The following is a 21663-nucleotide window of genomic DNA, read 5'->3' on the forward strand; positions in this document are numbered from 1 at the left end:
TAGTGCCTCTTAATTCTTTTTCGGAAGCAAAGGGAGAAAAAAAAAAATAATGCCTCGTGGTAGAAGGTCTAATCTGTTATTTCTTTCATGGCTCCGAGCATGCCAATATTAGCACTGATAGTTCGTAGATGTAACTCGCTGTTCAAACAACTATTCAAAGTTCCTAGAGCTCCTTGTAAGGCTTGCTCAAAAACGCGTTGTCGGACCTGATTAATTGCTCTTTGTTGTTCAAAATGAATGGTTTCATTTTTGTAACTTTCTAATCGTTCCAAAGTCTCATATGTGGCATTAATCAAATTCGATTTTTCTCGTTCTATCTCAGAGTATCCATTCACCCGAAACTCATCCGCCTCCGTTTCTACTTTACGTAAGCGAGCTCGGGCTTTTTCGAGCTGCTCAATGGCTCCTCCACGTAGTTCTTCTGAATTTCGAATAGCACTCAAGATCCTCTGTTTTCGATTATCTAATAAATCACTTAATGAAAGTAGATTACCTTCTCATTTATTTCACAACTAAACTTCCATGATCTCTTCCCGAACCAAACATGAATCTTTCGATTCATTTGGCTCTCACGCTCAGTTATTTAGGGGGCACCCCCATATCTTTTAATTGATGAGCTTACCCTCTCTGCTCTGTTCGTATTCCATTCCAAGACATCGAAACTAATACAAAACCAGAATATTAGGAGGGCTCTTCCGACTCGACCAGACAAAAAATCTGTAATTGCCAGCAAAGTTGTTTCTTTTTTAGTTATTTTAAATTTTTTATTAATTTTTTATTTTTTTTTTTTTCGTCAAATCCAAAAAATTGATCTTCTTTTATATTTTATACATAGGTCGTCAATTCGGTATTGGATAAAAAGTGCGAGAAACCCGTTTTCCAGTAAACGGTTCAAATTTTTTTATCGATATGAGTGTTCTATATCAGATAAATTGCCAACTATTATATTAATATAAATTTTTAAACTATCTCCTTATCTCCTACTAGCATAGTGGTAGAAAGAGTACCTTCTTGTGCCTCGACTTCAAAGGGTTTACCTTTAACCATGTTAATGGGCCCACATTCATTATTGGCTAATAGAGAATCAAAGGTTTACCAATGAATCACGAAATGCTATGGTTCTTACATATGATTTCTTAATTTATTCAGAAGTAATTCGTCGAGATCGTGCACCTTTCTTTCTTATTTAATTAAATAAAAAAAAAAAAAAAAATGCAGCTGGTTGGATCCAGCCTATTCTTGAAATAAACAACTCGCACACACTCCCTTTCCAAAAAAGATCAATACACCAAGCACTACACTTAGATTTATTGGATTTGTTGCTAAAATATTGGTATTAAACCCTAAACTCCCGGCGGATGGCCAATGACCCAAGTAAACGAAAGAATCGGTTACATTTTTCATATGATCTCCTCTTGTAGATAGGACTAAGAAAATCGAACAGAGTTCTTTTTGTATCACCTGATCCCCTCTGTTTTGTTTGATTGATCTCTTTTTTTTTTTCTTAATTTCCTTATTTAAAATAAAAATAAAGAAATTGAATCTATTCTAATTTTTTTTTATTATTTATTATATTTATATTATGGATTATAGAAGTTCTCAATAAGACACTTATTAGCCCTAGACCCCAGGCCTCATGTTTGCTCCATCCTAATCTAATAAAATAAAAGTCAAACTAATAAAAAAAAAAGGGGGGGGGGTTCCCCTTCCATTAAAGGCGGGAAGGAAGAAAGCGAGTGGATTCGCTAATTCCTCATCCTCAAATTAGTCCTTCCCCGGGGTATTGTTTCAACGAACAAGTGATTAGACCAACAAGTGATTAGATGATAGGGGTGAAGTGTTGATCTAATTCTAAGAAGCAAGAGACGGGTACACAGCAAAAAAATAAAATAAGAAAATTAGGACGTATTTTTCATATTTATGGGATTAAACAAAAGGATTCGCAAATAAAAGCGCTAATGCCACGACTAGCCCATAAATTGTTAAAGCTTCCATGAAAGCCAGACTAAGCAATAAAGTACCTCGTATTTTACCCTCTGCTTCTGGTTGTCTCGCGATACCTTCTACGGCTTGGCCCGCAGCAGTACCTTGGCCAACCCCAGGTCCAATAGAAGCAAGCCCTACGGCCAACCCAGCAGCAATAACAGAAGCGGCAGAAATCAGTGGATTCATGGTAAGCTCCTCACACCAAAATAAAGAAATGGTTAATGATACAATCAACCAATGAATTATTACTTATTATTTCATCATTAAGACCCATCCGCCCGAAGTAACTAAGAACTCAAAAGTGAATTGAGGTAATGATATCCCTGAATCAGCAGAACGACTTCAATATCTCCTTTATAATTTCTACCGTGTAGTCTTTGTAAATCCAAAAGGTTCTAGTTATTCCATTTCTTTGGTCTAAGCCACTCTTTTTATTCTTGGCACGTTCTGTTCTCCTCTATATGCTTGACTTCATCTGTTTATTGTTTATTCATTCAATCCCCAGTCACAGATAAAATAAAACGGAAGAACTCCTATTGAATTCAAATTCAGTAGTAGGAAAGAATAAATATATATATATTATATATAATATATATATAATATAAATAATAATAATATATTATATACAAAATATAAAATAATATTATAATATAAAATAAAAAATAATAATAATATAATAAATAAAAAATAGAATAGAATATATATTTCTATTATTTTATTTGTATGTATAGTCCATATATGGATAATTAATGAATATCTAATATCACATATACATGTGTTTCTTGCATAACGTAAACCATTCTTTATGCTGTTGAATCGGATTCTAGTCGAAGAATAGAATCATGCTTCGAAACATACACAGGAATTGGCTTATAGCCATTACACTACACATATATATCCATACCTAGCTCAGCACGACCCCCTAATCGACTTTTTTATGAATCTTATTTGCTTGTAAACTCTTCTCTTCCTTTTACTTATCATTATCGCGACCCCTGCATGAATATAAATGGATGGGATCGTCAGCCCGAATCATTACGTATAAAGATTTGATTGCAATTAATGACAACTTTGATCAATCGTTGAATCAAATTGAATCAAATCAAATAAGAATGGAATTATTCTTTCTATAGAACATACTCTTTTTGTTTTAGGCGCATGTCGGAGACAGATAAGATAACAATTCTTAGTCAAATTATGAAAAAAAAAATAGAGTAATTGACTGAACAAATATGATCATATCATAGAATATTGATTAGAGAGACATAACATAAATGGACCATAAAGTCAATCTTAGGAAAAAGATCTTTTAGATCTCTTTCCTTTTTTTTTTTACAATTCCCAAATATCGTACATCTTTTTTGTTCCTACTCTAGACCATACATGTCTCGTTTGGATATATTGTGTTCCCCCAGTAGATTATCTTGAGACACTCGAGAGTTGGGATAAGCTTTTTTTTTTCGAAAGCTAGTCAATGATGACCCTCCATGGATTCACCTATATAAGCCGCGGCTAAGGTTGCAAAAATAAGAGCTTGAATCCCGCTTGTGAATAATCCAAGGAACATGACAGGTATAGGAACTACTGAAGGTACTAAAGAAACAAGAACAACAACTACTAATTCATCAGCCAATATATTCCCGAAAAGTCGAAAACTAAGTGATAAAGGTTTTGTGAAATCTTCTAGGATGTTAATTGGTAAAAGTATTGGAGTTGGTTGAATGTATTTACCGAAATAACCCAACCCTTTTTTGGTAAGACCTGCATAGAAATATGCCACTGATGTGGGTAAAGCTAAAGCAACAGTAGTATTTATATCATTCGTAGGTGCTGCTAACTCTCCATGAGGTAACTGTATGATTTTCCAAGGTAAAAGAGCACCCGACCAGTTAGAAACAAAAATAAATAGAAACATAGTTCCAATAAAAGGAACCCAGGGGCCATAATCTTCTCCAATCTGAGTTTTGCTCAGGTCTCGAATGAATTCAAGGACATATTCGAAAAAATTCTGACCGTCGGTTGGAACGGTTTGTGGATTCCGAACAGCTATAGCGGCTGAACCTAATAAGATAGCAATTACGACCCAAGAAGTAATAAGTACTTGGGCGTGGACTTGGAAACCCCCTATTTGCCAATATAAATGTTGGCCCACTTCCACACCAGATATATCGTATATATCCCTTAGTGTGCTTATGGAACATAGTATAAAATTCATATTACCCTCTGACAGAAATAGAACTAAAAAAGGAATTTTAATTATTTTGATTCAACCATCTCTTTCTCGACTCGCCCACTTTGACTTTAATCGCATATTTCAGGTGCCAAGGAATCACAGAATATCCCCATCCATTTTTATCTCTTTTTTGAGATTCAGGAATGGTAACCGATTCAATCAATCTATAGAGTTCAAAAAGTTATTGACTTATCTTAATCTTATTATTAATCAATGATTTCTTATATAGCTAGAACGACCCTCACAAATTGCGGATACTAATTTGTTAAGAATCAATCGGATTGAAGCTATAGCGTCATCGTTGGCTGGAATCGAAATATCTGCGAGATCCGGGTCACAATTTGTATCGATTAAACAAATCGTCGGAATACCCAAAGTGAGACATTCTCGAAGAGCCGTATATTCTTCTTGCTGATCAACGATGATTACAATCTCGGGTAACTCCGTCATATATTTGATCCCACCCAGATATGTTTGCAAGTGAGATAATTGTCTCTTCAACATTGCTGCGTCTCTTTTCGGGAGACGTTTGAGTTTCCCCGCCTCCGCTCTCAAGTCCCTGAATTTATGAAGTCTCGTTTCTGTAGTAGACCAATTTGTTAACATACCCCCGAGCCATTTTTTATTAACATAATGACACCGAACCCTTATTGCAGCTGCTGCTACTGAATCCGCAGCTTGACTTTTGGTACCAACTATTAAAAAGTGCTTTCCCCTACTTGCTGCATCAAAAACTAAATCACAAGCTGCTGACAAAAAACGAGCCGTTCTAGTAAGATTTGTAATATGAATACCTTTACGCTTTGCGGAGATGTAAGGTGACATTCTAGGATTCCATTTCCTAGTACCATGACCAAAATGCACTCCCGCTTCCATCATCTCTTCTAAATTGATGTTCCAGTATCTTCTTGTCATTTCACCCCACACTTTCCCTTTTTTTTTGTTAAGAAACAAGGTACCTTGAAATAAATAATTGTTCCGACGGAACCTTCTGCCAGGGATTGGCCGTTGATACACGGTCCAAGTCATTAATTACTTTCTATTCGTTATTATCTTTATTAACATTAACAAATCAAATGACTGGACCATACATACCATATATATATAGATATATAGTTCAAAGTTAAAAGAAAAGAATGAATATGCTCTTATTAGGAATCATTAAATCCTGTAAATGATTGTTCTGCTGTATCATGGAAAGTCTTTTGTATGCAAAAACCCAATAATTCTCTGTGGTGGAAAAAAATATCTCTTATTTTCCCCTCGAATAGATTCTTCTTTTTTATTTCCAAAGGAATGTTGTTGTGTTGCCTAGAACGATGCACTAATCCTTTAAATGCGGTACCAACAGGTATCATACCCCCCAGAACAACATTCTCTTTCAGGCCTTTCAACCAATCAATACGACCTCGTAGAGCGGCTTTTGCCAAAACTCGGGCGGTTTCTTGAAAACTCGCTTCAGATATGAAACTTTGAGTATTCAGAGATGCCTTCGTTATTCCCAATAAAATGGCTCGGTAACAGATTGCTTCTTCTAAAGCGCGCCCTGTGCGTTCCGCTCGCAACAATCCGATTAGTTCTCCGGGTGAAAAAACATTAGACATTCCATCTTCTGAAACTAACACTTTTGATGTTATTTGACGTACAATAATCTCTATATGCCTATTATGGATCTGCACCCCCTGGGATCGATAAACCTTTTGGATCTTATTAACCAAAGAAATACGACTTTGCGCTATGGTTAGCTCAGCTCCAATTAAAAATCCCCAAGGATTTCCAAGAATTTTTGTTATATGTGCGTTCCAACCTTCAACCCTCTTCTCCAAGTTCATCGATATTGAATGAATTGAACGCACTTCTAACACCTGTTCCACTTTTGGAAGACCCTGCGTTATATCACCCGATCTCGATTTTTCATATATAAATGTAACTAATGTATCTCCTTCATAAAGAATTTCTCCATAATGGCCATGAACGGTTGCTCCCGGAGTGGCCAAATGAGGCTTAGCCGATCTTATTACTAAGGAGTCAACATGAACAATTATAACTTGACCAGATTTTATGCGCGGTCCATATTTTGATATACATACATTTTCACAAATAAACTGCCCAAGGCTAATTGTTGTGGATGTCTTCTCACAATAATTGTGATGGAGAAAGCACCAATTTAAATCGAATGGATTCAAAATGATGTTACTACATGGATCGCGATTGTAAATTCCCCCATTTTCATCTATTAAATAATATTGAATAGCTCTGAAAGGCTGTTTTAAATTCTCAAGTCGCAAATATTTATTTAAGAAGATCTGATTATAAGTTATTAAGCAGTAAGATGAATAAAAATTCGCAATTTTAGATACAGTACCCAGGGGACCTAACAAATTGCTAATAGCAATCGTGGAATCTTCTTTAATTGATTTTTTTCTCACACTGAGAGATTTGGAACCATTGAATGGACCAATTCGAGAACAATTAGATGATGACAAAATTAGAAAAGATTGGCATTGCTTATTTTTATTCAGCAACATATGAATAGTCCCTTGATGTTGGGTAAGTGATTGAATCTTCGCCTTGGGGTAAAAAGGATTAATATTGGTGCGATCTGATCCATTATCGAGATTCAATCCCGAACCTCCCCTATCATTCCTTTTTTCGGTATACGAAATAGGGGACTTAACTAAGTCAATTCTTATGAAATTTCGAATCAGATCATTTGTCCTTACTTCAACAAGGGAAGCATGGACTTCTTCTATAGAACCATTTCGTCCTTGGTCCCAATTCAATACTAAACAAGTTCGAACTAATTGAATATTTGTGTGAGAGATTCCTCGAATGGGTTTGCCGTTTCCATAAAGGATATAATTGACAACTCGGAGTTGCACATTATCTCTTTCCTGCAACGGATCCTGGGGGAAAAGCGTTGCTAAATTTATGCCATCGGCTATTTCATATGTGACTACAGGCCGAACCGAAACAAAATACTTTTTCTTGATGGGTGTAATCCGTTGGACATAGATCCAATTTTTCAATTTTTTTGAGTCCTTAGAATTTTTTTCTCCCGTTTCTGGTGGTACCAAGATGCCGCTATGCCGAGAGATTTTATCTGTTTCTCTCCGGGAAAATGGATATCTCCTGAAAATATTTTCAGTTCAATCTTTTTCTTTTTCCTCTCCACTCGGACCAATCCACCTACTCGGCTTCTTGTATTTAAAGCTATTCGTGTACCTACTCCAATGAGACTATTGTTCCGTACCATTATGGACGAAGATCCGGGTAAAATATGCACTTCTTCGGGAATGAAAAAAAAGCGATCTACTTTCATTTGGTATTTCGGCCTAAATTCTTTTGCTCCTCGATATTCAATCAAATCTTCTTTTTTTAGGATGAAATCCACCTCTATGGTACCATATTTAGTAATTCCTGAATTGCTTCTTCTGTATTGGGGATCGTCGAAATAAGCAAGAATACTATTTTTACGTAAAATACCAGTTATGAGTATTTCAATCGAGATACCAGAACAGGACATTAGTTCTTTCTCTCGTTCTTGATCATATTGGAATGGGAGTATGAATCTATTTCTTCGCCTCTTCCCCAATAAATCAGAATTCTCGTAGAGAATGGCAGGGTATATGAAATTCCAATGACCATTGGATATGATTCGATCTGGTCTTGAATAATCAAAACCCCTATCTACTTTTTTACCGAAAGGACCCGAACTAAACAATTTGTGTCTCACTCGATCATTAGTCACTGAGAGGCCAGAAATATATCTCTGTTCGACAGGAAGAGAATGAACATTCATTTGATCTTGATCCCTGTGGGGGGAAAAAGGCACTATATTAGATCTGCACGGATCCCCCGATAATATCCATAAATGGCTTGTTTTTGGTAAGAGATGAACATTACCATATGTATATTCAGGTGCATGGTACACGTCGGTACTCCAGTGGATTTCTCCCTCTGAATCAGAATAAATATGTTTTCGAACTCTTTCTTTAAAATTCAAAGTGGATGTTCCAGCGCGAATCTCGGCGATCACTTGTTCTGATTCCACATATTGACCATTTTGAACTAAAAGAAAACTTTTTGGTGGAATATTCACACTATGAATAATGCCTTGACTCTCAATAGTGACATACAGGTCTATATAACATAGAAAAGCAGGATGCCCATGACGTGTACGTGTTGGATGAACCAAATCCTCATTTAATTTAATTTTTCCATTAAAAGGAGCTCGTACCTGTTCTGCAGTACCACCTGTGAATACTCCACCAGTATGAAAAGTTCTTAATGTTAGTTGAGTCCCGGGTTCACCAATTGATTGACCCGCAATGATACCCACTGCTTCCCCTAATTCAACCAGGTCACCATGAGTGGGACTTCGACCATAACATAATCGACAGATCCAAGATGTACTACGGCAAGTGAAGGGAGTTCGAATATATATTGGTTGTGCCTGAAAAGTTATGAAGCGATTGACAAGTCCAATCCCGATATCTTGATTTCGAGCGGCGATACACCGTAGACCCATATATATATCGTCTGCTAATACACGACCAATTAATGTTTGGATCATAATTTTTTCCGTCATCCCATTTCGGGGACTCACGGAAATACCTCGGATAGTGCCACAATCCGTTCTACGTACAACAATGTGTTGAACTACTTCAACAAGTCTACGCGTGAGGTATCCAGCATCTGATGTTCGTACAGCAGTATCCACAACTCCTTTGCGGGCCCCATAGCAGGAAATGATATATTCCGTTAAAGAAAGTCCTTCGCGTAAATTGCTTTGAATGGGTAAATCAATCATTTGTCCTTGGGGATCCGACATTAATCCCCTCATACCTACTAATTGGTGTACCTGAGATGCATTTCCTCTAGCTCCCGAAAAGGACATTATATGGACTGGATTAGAAGGATCAGTCATCCTAAAATTAAGATGCATTTCCTGTCTCAAATATTCACTTGTAGCATACCATATCTCAATGGATTGACGTAATTTTTCTACCGCGTGTACATTCCCATAATGATGGTGCTTTTCTAAAATAAAACTTTGTTGTTCAGCATCTTGGACTAGCCATCCTTTAGAAGGTATTGTTAAAAGATCATCAATTCCTAATGAAATGGATGTAGCGGTGGCTTGCCGGAAACCCAGAGTCTTTACTTGATCCAGTATATGTGATGTATATGCCATCCCGAAGTGATCTATTAATCTGCTAATAAGTCGTTTCATGACAGTTCCATCTATCACTTTATTGTGAAAGACCAGATCGGGCCGTTCCGCCATAAGTACCTCCGTATTCCGCTGAGTGGGATTCGCCAATGGGGTTGAGTCAGTGATTCGAAGACTTCCTTTCCTCGATCTTGATTCACGTAGAAATTAAGGAATTAGGATACCGGTTGAACCAGGGAGGCTCGCCCGGATATCACATAATTACTTAGCTTAGGCACCGTATGAGTAGGCCCGGCAAAACCCTTGTATGGCTTCTTCTATTTCTCTATAAAAAGAAATATGACCAACTGTGGTTCGAATGTATATACAAAGGATTTCTTTTTTGACACTTTTCACTATTAAATAGTGTCCATAAATCTCATGATAGGTTCCCGAGGATTCATATTGAACTTCTCTAGGAAGTTCTCTTGAGGCAATGACACGTTGATCTAGTCGCCACCGGAGCCACAAAGGGCTATCTAAATTGATTCGTTTCTGACGATAAGCTCCAAGTGCATCATAGGAACTACAAAAATAAGGTTCTTTCCCTTTCGTATACTTATAGTTATTATCGCCAACTATTTTATTTTTATAGTGTCCGCGATTCCATGGATTATACCTATTTGCACAAATACCTCGACGATTCCCGATTGTTAATATATAGAGTCCCATAAGCATATCTTGCGTTGGTATGGAAATGGGATCCCCAATAGCTGGAGACAAGAGATTCATATGAGAAAACATAAGTAAATGAGCCTCCGCTTGAGCTTCCAAAGATAAAGGTACATGAACAGCCATTTGATCCCCATCAAAGTCTGCATTGAATCCCTTACGAACTAATGGATGTAAACAAATAGCACGTCCTTCCACTAAAATAGGCTGGAACGCCTGTATGCCTAATCTATGCAGGGTGGGTGCTCTATTCAGCAATACGGGATGCCCCTGCATAACTTCTTGAAGTATTTCCCATACAATTGGTTCTTTTTCCCTAATTTTACTTTTAGCAATCCCTATGTTGGAAGCAAGATGTTGTCTGATTAAACCACGAATTAAAAATGTCTGGAAAAGCTCTATTGCTATTTCTCGAGGCAATCCACACCGATGTAATGAAAGCGAAGGGCCCACAACAATGACGGAACGACCCGAATAATCGACTCGTTTACCAAGTAAAGTCTCGCGAAATCTCCCCTCTTTGCCTTCAATTACATCTGAAAACGATTTGTAAACTTTATTATGACCGTCCCTCATTGGTTGTCCGCGGATCCCATTATCAAGAAGTGTATCCACGGCTTCTTGTACCAATTTCTCCTGACACATTACTAATTCCCCTGGTGTGGATCTACTTGTTGTTAATGGATCAGTAAGAGTATTGTTCCGATAGATAACTCTTCGATAGAGTTCATTAATATCCGAGCTCATTAGTTTACCCCCATCTATCTGAATAATGGGTCTCAACTCGGGAGGAAGAACTGGTAATAAGCACAAAACCATCCACTCTGGTTCCACGTTTGTTCGGATAAAATGCTTAGCTAATTCTATGCGTCTAACCAAAAAATCCTTTCTTCTTCCAATTTTTCTATCTTCCCATTCATTCCCGGTGGAACCCTCTTCCCCTAATTCCTTCCATTCTGCCAATGAATGATCTGTAATAATTCGCAAATCCAGATCGGCTAATTGTTCTCTGATAGCACTCGCTCCAGTAGAGATTTCTCGATTTCGAAATGTATCGAAGCCTTGGGTAGTAAAAAAAAGTGGGATGCTGTATTTCCAGGATTGGATTTCATATTCGAATGAACCTCGTAATCGTAAGAAAGTGGGTTTTTTAGCAACGGGCCTAGCAAAAGAAAAATTGGGATAGGTTCCTATGAATTCCCCCCTTAAAAATCGGACGTGAAGGTTTCCTCTCATCCGGCTCAAGTAGTTACATCAAATAAAGAAAGGGGTTCTTTTTTTCCAATTCCCATTTTGTTCTAGAAAGCCCCATAAAGATTTACTCCTTACTCAAGTTCACAGCGAGGACCAACCAATATCTCATTATTCATTCTTACTTTTACTTTATGAATTAGTTATTCAATTCAATTACGACAGAAAGGAAATGAGAAATTTTTGAGTAGTCTACTTCCCTTCGAATGAGAAATTCCTTTTATTTTAATAATTCAAATAAAAATTCGAATATCTTCGAACTCACTCATCTCATAAGGGATTTACTTGTCTATGCATCGTTTCATTCGATCTTTTAGGTCCCTACTTCACCTCGATGGTTATGCTATGATATCCTTTGAAGCATATATGCGATGGATAAACTCCTGTAACCATGCCATATTTGTTTACTTGAATGGAATCTCTTTCGAAAACAAATGGAATGGCTAATTCCACGAAAGAAGTTTTTTTTTTCACGAGGTATAACTAGCAATTCCGATTTATCTATTATGGAATCGACCATGGATCAATTCCCTTTTCTATTTGGAAGTATTTAATACACCCATAATTCTGAGCTTCATGTTCCTCCTCCAAAGAGACATGTCAGAGTCGGGGGCATCCCAATCGGATTGAATGGGGTGACAGTTTCTCATTCCGAATCTGTAAAATCAAGATTTCGATCAAATCACACATCGCAGTATACTAGGCCTTCTAATTCCTTAAGGGGTTTATCTAAAAAATTCGCGATATAACTGGGAAGACGTTTCAAATACCACACATGAGTCACTGGGCATGCCAGTTTGATGTATCCCATTTGATATCTTCGTACCTGAGAATCAACAAATTCGACTCCGCATTGTTCACAAAATTTTGGGTCTTCTTTTTCATCTCCGATCACTCGATAATTTCCACAAGCACAAATTCCACTTTTAATAGGTCCAAAGATTCTTTCACAAAACAATCCATCTTTTTCCGGTTTATTGGTTTTGTAATGAAAAGTATAGGGTTTTGTCACCTCTCCAACTATTTCTCCATTAGGTAGGATTTTGGTGGCCCACGTACTTATTTGTTGGGGAGAAACCGATCCAATTCGAAGTTGTTGATGTTTATACCGATCGATCATAGAAGAAAAATTCGGATTCATTCCGATCAAGCTTCCTTCCTATGAATCTGGAAGTTCTTCTCAGATACAAGGAAATGATTCAGTTCCAGAGCCAAAGACCGTAGTTCTCGAACGAGTAATCGAAAAGATTCGGGAGCATCCTCCGGGTTAGGTATTGTTCCTCCAATAATCATAGTACCAAGTACTTCCTGGCGAGCTCTAATATGATCGGATTTATAAGTAAGCATCTCTTGTAAAATATGCGCAACACCAAATCCCTCTAGAGCCCAAACTTCCATTTCTCCTACTCGTTGTCCCCCTTGCTTGGCCCTCCCTCTAAGGGGTTGTTGTGTAACAAGTGCATAATGTCCACTGGAGCGCCCATGGATTTTATCATCAACTTGATGAATTAATTTCAGGATATAGGGTTTTCCTATTATAACAGGTTGTTCAAAAGGATCTCCTGTTCTTCCATCAAATATTCTGCTTTTTCCTGGATACTCGGGTTCAAAGACCCATGGATTTGCTGTTTGCTTTCTGGCTTCATATAATTCAGAAAACACTAATTTTCTCGAAGCTTCTTGCTCATATCTTTCATCAAAGGGTGCTATTCTATAATGTCTGTCCAGCAAGTTCCCCGCTAACCCGAGAGAGCATTCAAATATCTGTCCCACATTCATTCGCGAAGGTACTCCTAATGGGTTGAAGACCATATCCACTGGTGTTCCATCTTGCAAATAAGGCATATCTTGTCTAGGCAAAATTTTCGAAATGATACCTTTATTCCCATGCCTTCCAGCTACTTTATCACCTACTTTGATTTCACGTTTCTGTGAAATATATACACGAATAATTTCTGGATTATAACTGGACTTTTTTTTTTTCTGGATCCATCTCACATCAATAACCCGGCCCCTTCCCCCTATAGGTAATTTTAGACAAGTTTCCTTTGCAGTGGATACCTGAATGCCAAGTATGGCTCGTAATAATCTATCTTCTGGAGCATACGATGATTCTTTCGCCGCCTGAGGCGTTAATTTACCTACTAAAATATCACCTGTTTCTACCCAAGATCCCAGCATCACAATTCCGTTTCTGTCTAAATTGCGGAGTAAATGAGCTTCCAAATGGGGTATTTCCCTAGTGATTCTTTCAGGACCTTGGCTTGTCACATGAGTCTGAATTTCATATTTCCGGATGTGAAAAGAAGTATAAATATCGGCATATACCAAACGCTCACTAATGAGTACCGCGTCTTCAAAATTGTAGCCTTCCCATGGCATATAAGCTACTAATACATTTTTTCCCAAAGCGAGTTCACCGCCAACAGTAGCCGCACCACCCGCTAAAATTTGTCCCTTTTTAATGCATTTACCCCGCGTAGCCTGAGGTTTTTGATGCATACAAGTGTTTTTGTTGGAACGTTGATACATAACTAATGGAATGCTTATAGTGTCTCCATTACCTGATAAAATGATCTTGTCAGTATCGGTATAAATAATCTTTCCCTCGCATTCGGCTATAGCAGAAACCCCCGAATCTAGAGCCGCTTGGCGTTCCAACCCAGTTCCAACAATACACTTCTCGGACCGAGAAAGCGGAACTGCTTGGCGCTGCATATTAGAACTCATTAAAGCCCGATTCGCATCATTATGCTCAATAAAAGGAATGAGGGAAGCTCCAATAGAAAAATATTGGAAGGGAAAAATGCTTCGAAGATGAATCTGTTCCCATGCAATAGTCAGGAATTCTTGACGGTATCGAACTGGAACAACCTGTTCTTCTTGAATATCCTGGTTCAAGGCCAAAGAATTTCCTGTCGCTACCATATAGTATTCATCTATACTTGGTGCTAAATAAACCACCAGTACCTCTTTAGATCTCTCAGATATCTCATAAAATGGACTCTCTATAGACCCCCAATAACCAATCCTCGCATGAATAGCTAAGGACCCAATAAGTCCAACATTGATCCCTTCGGACGTGTCAATTGGACAAATACGTCCATAATGACTAGGGTGGATATCCCGTATCCGAAAACTAGCAGTTCGACCAGTTAATCCTCCAGGACCCAAATAACTCAATTTTCGCCCATGAACTATTTGTGTCAATGGATTCGTTCGATCCAAAACTTGAGATAAAGGGTGTAATCCAAAAAAGGATTCATAAGTAGTTGTTAATGGAGTTGAAGTTACCAAATTCTGAGGAGTCGGTATTAATTTATACCTGATTGCTCCACATATAGTTCCTCGAACCACATTTTCTAAACGAACCAGAGCCAAACCCAATTGATCCTGTAACAGATCTGCTACAGAACGAATACGTTTATTTTTCAAGTGATTCATATCGTCAAGTGTGCCCATTCCAAATTTCATTCCGATCAAATGATCCGCAGCAGCCAATATATCTCGTGGTAACAAAAATGTATTGTTCTGAGGTATATCAAGATTCAGTCTCCGGTTCATGTTTCGTCGACCAATCCTTCCTAATTCACATCTTTGTTGAAAAAATGTCTTTTGTAATTCCTTACATAAGGACTCCGAAAATACTGGATCCCCACCTACACACGCAAATTGTTGATAAAACTCCAAAATGGCATTTTCCCTTGACCCGATCTTTTTTTTTTTCCTTTTCATTCAGGAAAGACAAGAAAATTTCAGGGTAGCAAGCATTATCCAGAATTTCTCTTAGATTCGACCCCATAGCTGATAGTAGAACTAGAATAGATATTTTTTGTTTCCTACTCACGCGGGCCCATATTCTTGCTTTTCTATCAATCTCTAATTCTGACCTTCCTCCCCAATCTGATATTATTGTGCCGGTATAGACAGCAATTCCGTTATGGTCCAATTCTGAACGGTAATAAATACCGGGGCTTTGCAATATTTGATTGATCACAATCCTGTATATTCCATTTACTATAGAGGTTCCCAGGGAATTCATTAGAGGAATATTTCCAATAAATACGGTTTGCTCTTGCATATCTCTACCGGGTTTCCAAATTAATCCTGCGGGTACATATAATTCAGAAGAATACGTGAGTGATTCATACACAGCATCTCTCTCTTTTATCAAGGGTTCCACCAATTGATATGTTTCCACAAATAATTGAAATTCTATTTCTTGATCTGTATCTTCAATTTTTGGAAACTTATGAAGTTCTTCGGTCAAGCCCTGATCAATGAACCTACAAAATCCTTCAAATTGTATCTGACTAAATCCAGGTATTGTAGACATTCCCTCATTTTCATCCCGGAGCATCTTAATTAAGTTTCCCATTTATTGAAAAAATCCCATTATTGGTTAAGTCTTTATCGAACCATATAGATCGATCGAGCAATGATGGAATGTATATTCTTTTTACTGAATCACATGAAATTTTATCCAATTCCATAGACCTATGAAATTGGCATAGACGGAGGAATAAAGAGAGATAATTTTCGACGGATCCAAATGGAGATGGATTAATAAAACATTCCTTGAAACAAAATTCTGCCCCTTAGCTTAGACTGATGGAGTCTTGTATAGAATATACAAATGGATCCAATTTCTACCTGTTATTATGATATTACGATAAGATTGGGTATCAGAAATAAGATTGGGTATCAGAAATAAGATTGGGTACCAGAAATAGATTCATGATTTGATCCATTCTCTATGAATGAGATAAAGACAGAATAATCCGGAACAGTATCGAGTTGGTTTTTATTTTAGCACTTAACTTATTTCATTGATTCCACCATTGTTCAAAAAAGGATTCACAGAGAAGAGGGAGCTCTTGTTAGTGTTAGTAGAATTAGTAGAATACGATTGAAGTGCGTAAAGGGCATTGTATAAGTATATCCAGATATAGCTATCTAGTTATCTGCATATCCCCTCTTTTCGGGGTGCTATATGCGAATTTCCAATTTAGATTCAACTTATTCAATAGAAAAATATTCAATGCAAAATTCAAGCACGACAATTCCCTATAAGATAAGGTGGATAGGACTAGGTATGCGTGTAACAATTTATGTTCGAGGGTTTACATATACACATATATGTTGTTATAATTGAAATTGAAAACAATTGATACTGATTAGTCGTGTATCAACTTTTTTGTTTTCTTATGTTATTAATTTAATTATTAAGGTAAGGAAAGAAAACGTTAGATCAAAATCCAAGAACTGTTCATGAATTCACAGGAAATAATTAATGGCTCCAATTTACTCTGAATTTTGGACTCTGTGCCTAGAAATATCTTTTTTCTGTTTCAATATAAAAAAAAATATTATGTTTTGAAACACTATACAATCAAGAGAACCCTGGACCCAGGGATCCCTTTTGGAAAGGGATAAAGAAACCCGTTTTAAAAATCCAACTCAAACCAAAAAAAGGTTGAGTAACCCCCCCCCCCAAAAAAAAAAAAAAAAAGAAAGAGTTAGGTCTATTTTGGATCATTTTGGCGGCATGGCCGAGTGGTAAGGCGCGGGACTGCAAATCCCTTTCTCCCCAGTTCAAATCCGGGTGTCGCCTGATCAACAAAAGAAAAGCTTCGGAATACCTTATCCTTCTATGCTAATAGAACTCACATATGCTAATAGAACTCACAAAATTCTTGCCTGACAGAAGCATGACTAGGGTTGTAGATACTGTATTTTAAGAATACAGAGGTTCTATAAAAAAAAAAGACTTGAATTTTTATCATTTGGTTATGGTTAAAATCGGGTATCAATATGAAAAAAAACCGATTTATGACTGATTACTGGTTGGTTCGGGCTATTTCTTTGTATTTGATTTATCAATCGAATCGATAGTAAAACTGAAATTGTGAGATTCAGAACTACGAAAGTCAGATACCTAAAATCGGGGTAGCCGAAGGAAAGGGGGTTCGGTTCCTAAATGTAAATCCAATCCTTGCTTCTATTCTAGGATCTGAGGGAGATTATAGGAAGCACTATCAATACTTCCTAATTACCCTACCTTACTAGGGTGGTGCCCACTGACTGAGTCTTGAATTAAATTGGGTAGGTTGGTGGGGAATCAAATTGGGAGTTGCGGAAAGGGCTAAGGATAGTTTGTATTTTGTATCCAGACTCACGAGAATCCCTGAGTACTTACTCAGGTATCCAATCAATATTGGATTGGATGGGTAATCAACTCTTAACTATAACTATTATAGTTATAGAATAACTAACTATTCTATATCTATATTATAGGAATATAGAATCTAATTTTCTAATAAAAGTTGAAAAATACTTCTCCGTTTTTTGTAACACCCTGCCAAGAACGTAATGGGTGTCCCCCGATTGTTTCACAGAAAGAAACAGAGACAGTAAGACTTGGGGGGTAGATAGAGGTATGTGATAGATAGTTAAGATAGTTATCTTTTACATCTTTATGGTATATATATATATTCTATTTATATTCCATTTTTTTTTCTTATGCTTATGAAAGCTAACAAAACAAACAATGGGTCTTACTATTCCTACATCTTTCATTAGTAACATTCCTTTAAGATCTCCAAGGGTAGTTGTATATCTTGCTTTTGCTTACTGCTTTCCGATTCGACCGGAGATCCTTGTAATTAGAGTATAGGAACTCTTGTATTCATTGGATTGGTTCATCAATAGCGTTAGAGCAAAATGCCATTTTGACTCTGCACCATTGATTCCACTATTATTAGTGATTAATAATGGAATAATTCCTTCATATTCATAGAGATCGGGGAGATAATTTACATGGATATAGTAAGTCTCGCTTGGGCTGCTTTAATGGTGGTCTTTACGTTTTCCCTTTCACTCGTAGTATGGGGAAGAAGTGGACTCTAGGGGTACTACTAATTAAGTTGAGTAATCAAATTGGATCAATGGTGCTTATGTTTAATGGACCGTTCCGCGAAGCGTTTTAAGATAATCCATTTCAAAATTCTAGGGTAATCCAGTAATATATGAACAATGATCTTTCGATCAATATTTGAATGATTTGATTCTGATGTTGTTCGTATTTCGAAACTCAAAGGAATGCGCATGATAGGAAATTTTTCCAGCCGAACTCTTCCTATTCCTAAATATAATATTCGATTTCGATGAACCCGCTCTTACCATAATTATGGATATTACAATGAGGAGCAACCAACCCCTATTTTTTTATTTGTTTTTCCCTCTTGACTGTTCAAAGAGGAAGTACTGCTACTATTACGTGGATACGTACTTTCTACTGGAGATGCCATAGACGTAGTGGTTGTTCAAAGGGGTACTACGCATAATAAGATCTTGCGTCGGGTGATCCGTGCTCACTTAAGTTTTATACTTCTAGGAATCCTATTTATGCTTTATTGACTCACCTCATGTCATGGCTCAAGCATGAAAAATGGGTGGTGTTTACTACTTATACTTATTTTTCAAATCCGAAGAAGTGACTATAGAACTCCGTGGGGTATCTGTTAACGGCCCAATCAATTACTTCATTTATATGGATAGATTATTGTATCTAGTCTATATCAAACCCATCCATTTTTTGAATTTATACAATACAACTTTATACATGCAATACAATATTTTTACAATATAATAATAGATAGTGTGGTAGAAAGAACTATATGAACCTTTCTACTACACCATCTATTATACTGTTGATTCCAGTTCTCTAATTTCATTTAAGACTTGGAATTGGAATCCCTTTTATTTCGTCAATCATTGATAAGAGCTAATAAGTCAAGTTTAATTCTAATCATTTTGACTGACTGTTTTTACGTAGATGATAAGTAAAAAAGCAGTAGGAACTAAAATGAACAGCGCAGTCGCAATAAATGCGAGAATATTGACTTCCATAATCTCATCGTTTTTTTTTGCTTCGCAATAACTCGGGATCTAATCCCATAGAAAAAAAAAAATAAAAATAAAAAGATTTCTCCTGTAAATTCAATGGGTGCATCCTGATGGTTGATACTGAATCGGATCAATATTCAATATTATATTATGAATATGAATAACAATATCTGATCTATTAAATCGATTCATCGTCGAGAATTGAATAGTATAACATAGGAAGATCTTTTATCCATACCGAATCAAAAATGGGATTCCTGATCTAATCAAGAATCCCATTGAATTTCTCATCTTTTTTTTTTTCATTCTTTAGTTTCTAAAATCTATCATCTTCTTTATAAGAATCATCCGACGAGGTATCATCTGACCTGTGTTCTGTTGCCGGCCTTCCATTGGTAACAGACCTAAACAGTAGGAGTGAAATGGAAAGGGGGAGGAGTTAAGCTCGAAGCGAAGTTTTCGTAATGATCTAATCCTCCTGGAAGGCAGAGAAATGTGATAAAGGTATGGGTATGGGATGGGTCTCGATATAAAAAAAAAGATCTAATATTCCGACAAATTCTTTCTTTATTGATTTTTCCTCCTTCTTCGATGAAACCCTAAAATAAAAATATATATTATATAAAGATAAAGAAAATAAAGAAAAAAAAAATGATTCATTCCCCCTGTGGAAAAGAAACAAAAGGGACGGATCATTGTTTGATCCTTTACTTTATATTAAAAGTAAGGACCCTCTTTTTCCTTGGATTGGGACTGAAAGCTAAATTCAGCATGCAATTTGAATAAGAATAAGATAGATAGATTGTTTTTAATTACTTTAACTAATTGAGATTGCACAAAATCGTATCTCGAAAACACGAAAACAAAAGGGAGTAGGTTTAATAGTACTCTGCTGCCCGAGTAACTATGTTACTAAGTTAGTTAATTGTGTATCGTAGAATAAACGAGTACAATTTGTATATGTACTCCCTGGAAACGTATGGGTACTCTGTACCCTATTCCATTTCATGGATCAGAAGCAATTGAAAAAGTCAAACCAGTGGGTCTCTCTTGGAATCCCCAGTATGGCGATACCTACGACTACGTATGCCTCTCCCCCAGCAATCGGTACTAGTTCAAATAATTGAAATTCCCGTCTTTGTCCGATGAGAAATTCGAAACGAAAAACAAAATAAAAAAAAATTAAGGATCCCCGCAGGAAATTCAATCCTGTCCCGGGCCCCCTCCTCACAGAAAATGGGAAGATGAATTGATGGATTCATCGGATCCGAGGTCGGGACTGACGGGGCTCGAACCCGCAGCTTCCGCCTTGACAGGGCGGTGCTCTGACCGATTGAACTACAATCCCAGGGTGAGGTATACAGCATGCATATATGTATTCTTATGCTTTCATTCGTTTCGTTTCTATTTACGAGAAATATTCTCGTGTTGTAAAAGAAACACGACTGATATACTGATATCCACATGGATACGGACTAGAGTAAGAATGACACAGATTACTGGTAATCCTACTAATATATTGAGAATCTATTTTTCAATGGAAAAAGGACTCTTTTTTTCTTTACTACCTTTGCAACAAATTGGGAATCTAGATCTTTAGACAGATCAGAAGATGTGAGAAATTGGAAAGAAACCAAGGGGTATTGTAGAAAAAATGGACCCTTTATCCCTATATATTTTATTCCCATATATCCTTAGAATACTTTTAGAATTTTAGAATATATGGGGCATTCTAAATATCTAAATAATGGGCATTTCTGGAGGACAAATTTGGTTATCATGGATCGGCGAATTAGTGGGCCGAGCTGGATTTGAACCAGCGTAGACATATCGCCAACGAATTTACAGTCCGTCCCCATTAACCGCTCGGGCATCGACCCAGGAAGAACAAATTCTGGGCTTATTGATAATCCATGATCAACTTCCTTTCGTAGTACCCTACCCCCAGGGGAAGTCGAATCCCCGCTGCCTCCTTGAAAGAGAGATGTCCTGAACCACTAGACGATAGGGGCATACCTGCCCGATCGCCATCATACTATGTTCATAGTATGAGCAGTTTTTTGGAATTGTCAATATAATGTAATGTATAATTATAATGGGATGACTAGATCCGAAAAATCTTTCCTGCTTCTACGATTCCATAGAATTTTTGATTTTAATTCATGAAATGAACCATCCCGTCCTATATCCTATATATATATAACGAAGTATGGGATCCCCTCAGGAAATGATTTGTTCGACAGACAGAAAAGGTAAGTCAAACCTTTCTTCCATTTTGACTCATCGACTCACTCATCGTTAAGATGGGATATAACCTATCTTTATCTCACACTAATACTAAGCCAGGAAAATTAAAAAACGATAGAATGCTTTTTTTGATCGATTCAAAAAGATGATG

The 21663-nt window shown here is 37.0% G+C and overlaps 2 non-coding genes across 2 annotated transcripts; one reads left to right on the top strand and one right to left on the bottom strand.

Annotated features, from left to right (window-relative positions):
* Positions 1–16899: 16899 nt before the first annotated feature.
* TRNAC-GCA (transfer RNA cysteine (anticodon GCA)) lies at positions 16900–16971 on the top strand. The gene has a single exon. It is a non-coding gene; the product is annotated as a tRNA-Cys (tRNA).
* Positions 16972–20539: 3568 nt separating this feature from the next.
* On the bottom strand, positions 20540–20613 carry TRNAD-GUC (transfer RNA aspartic acid (anticodon GUC)). The gene has a single exon. It is a non-coding gene; the product is annotated as a tRNA-Asp (tRNA).
* Positions 20614–21663: the final 1050 nt, after the last annotated feature.

The sequence above is a fragment of the Aristolochia californica genome, unplaced genomic scaffold (genome assembly GCF_029961685.1).
Source record: "Aristolochia californica isolate CCGP_79_NKW_82.1479 unplaced genomic scaffold, dmAriCali1.0.hap1 SCAF_399, whole genome shotgun sequence".
Taxonomy (NCBI): Eukaryota; Viridiplantae; Streptophyta; class Magnoliopsida; order Piperales; family Aristolochiaceae; genus Aristolochia; species Aristolochia californica.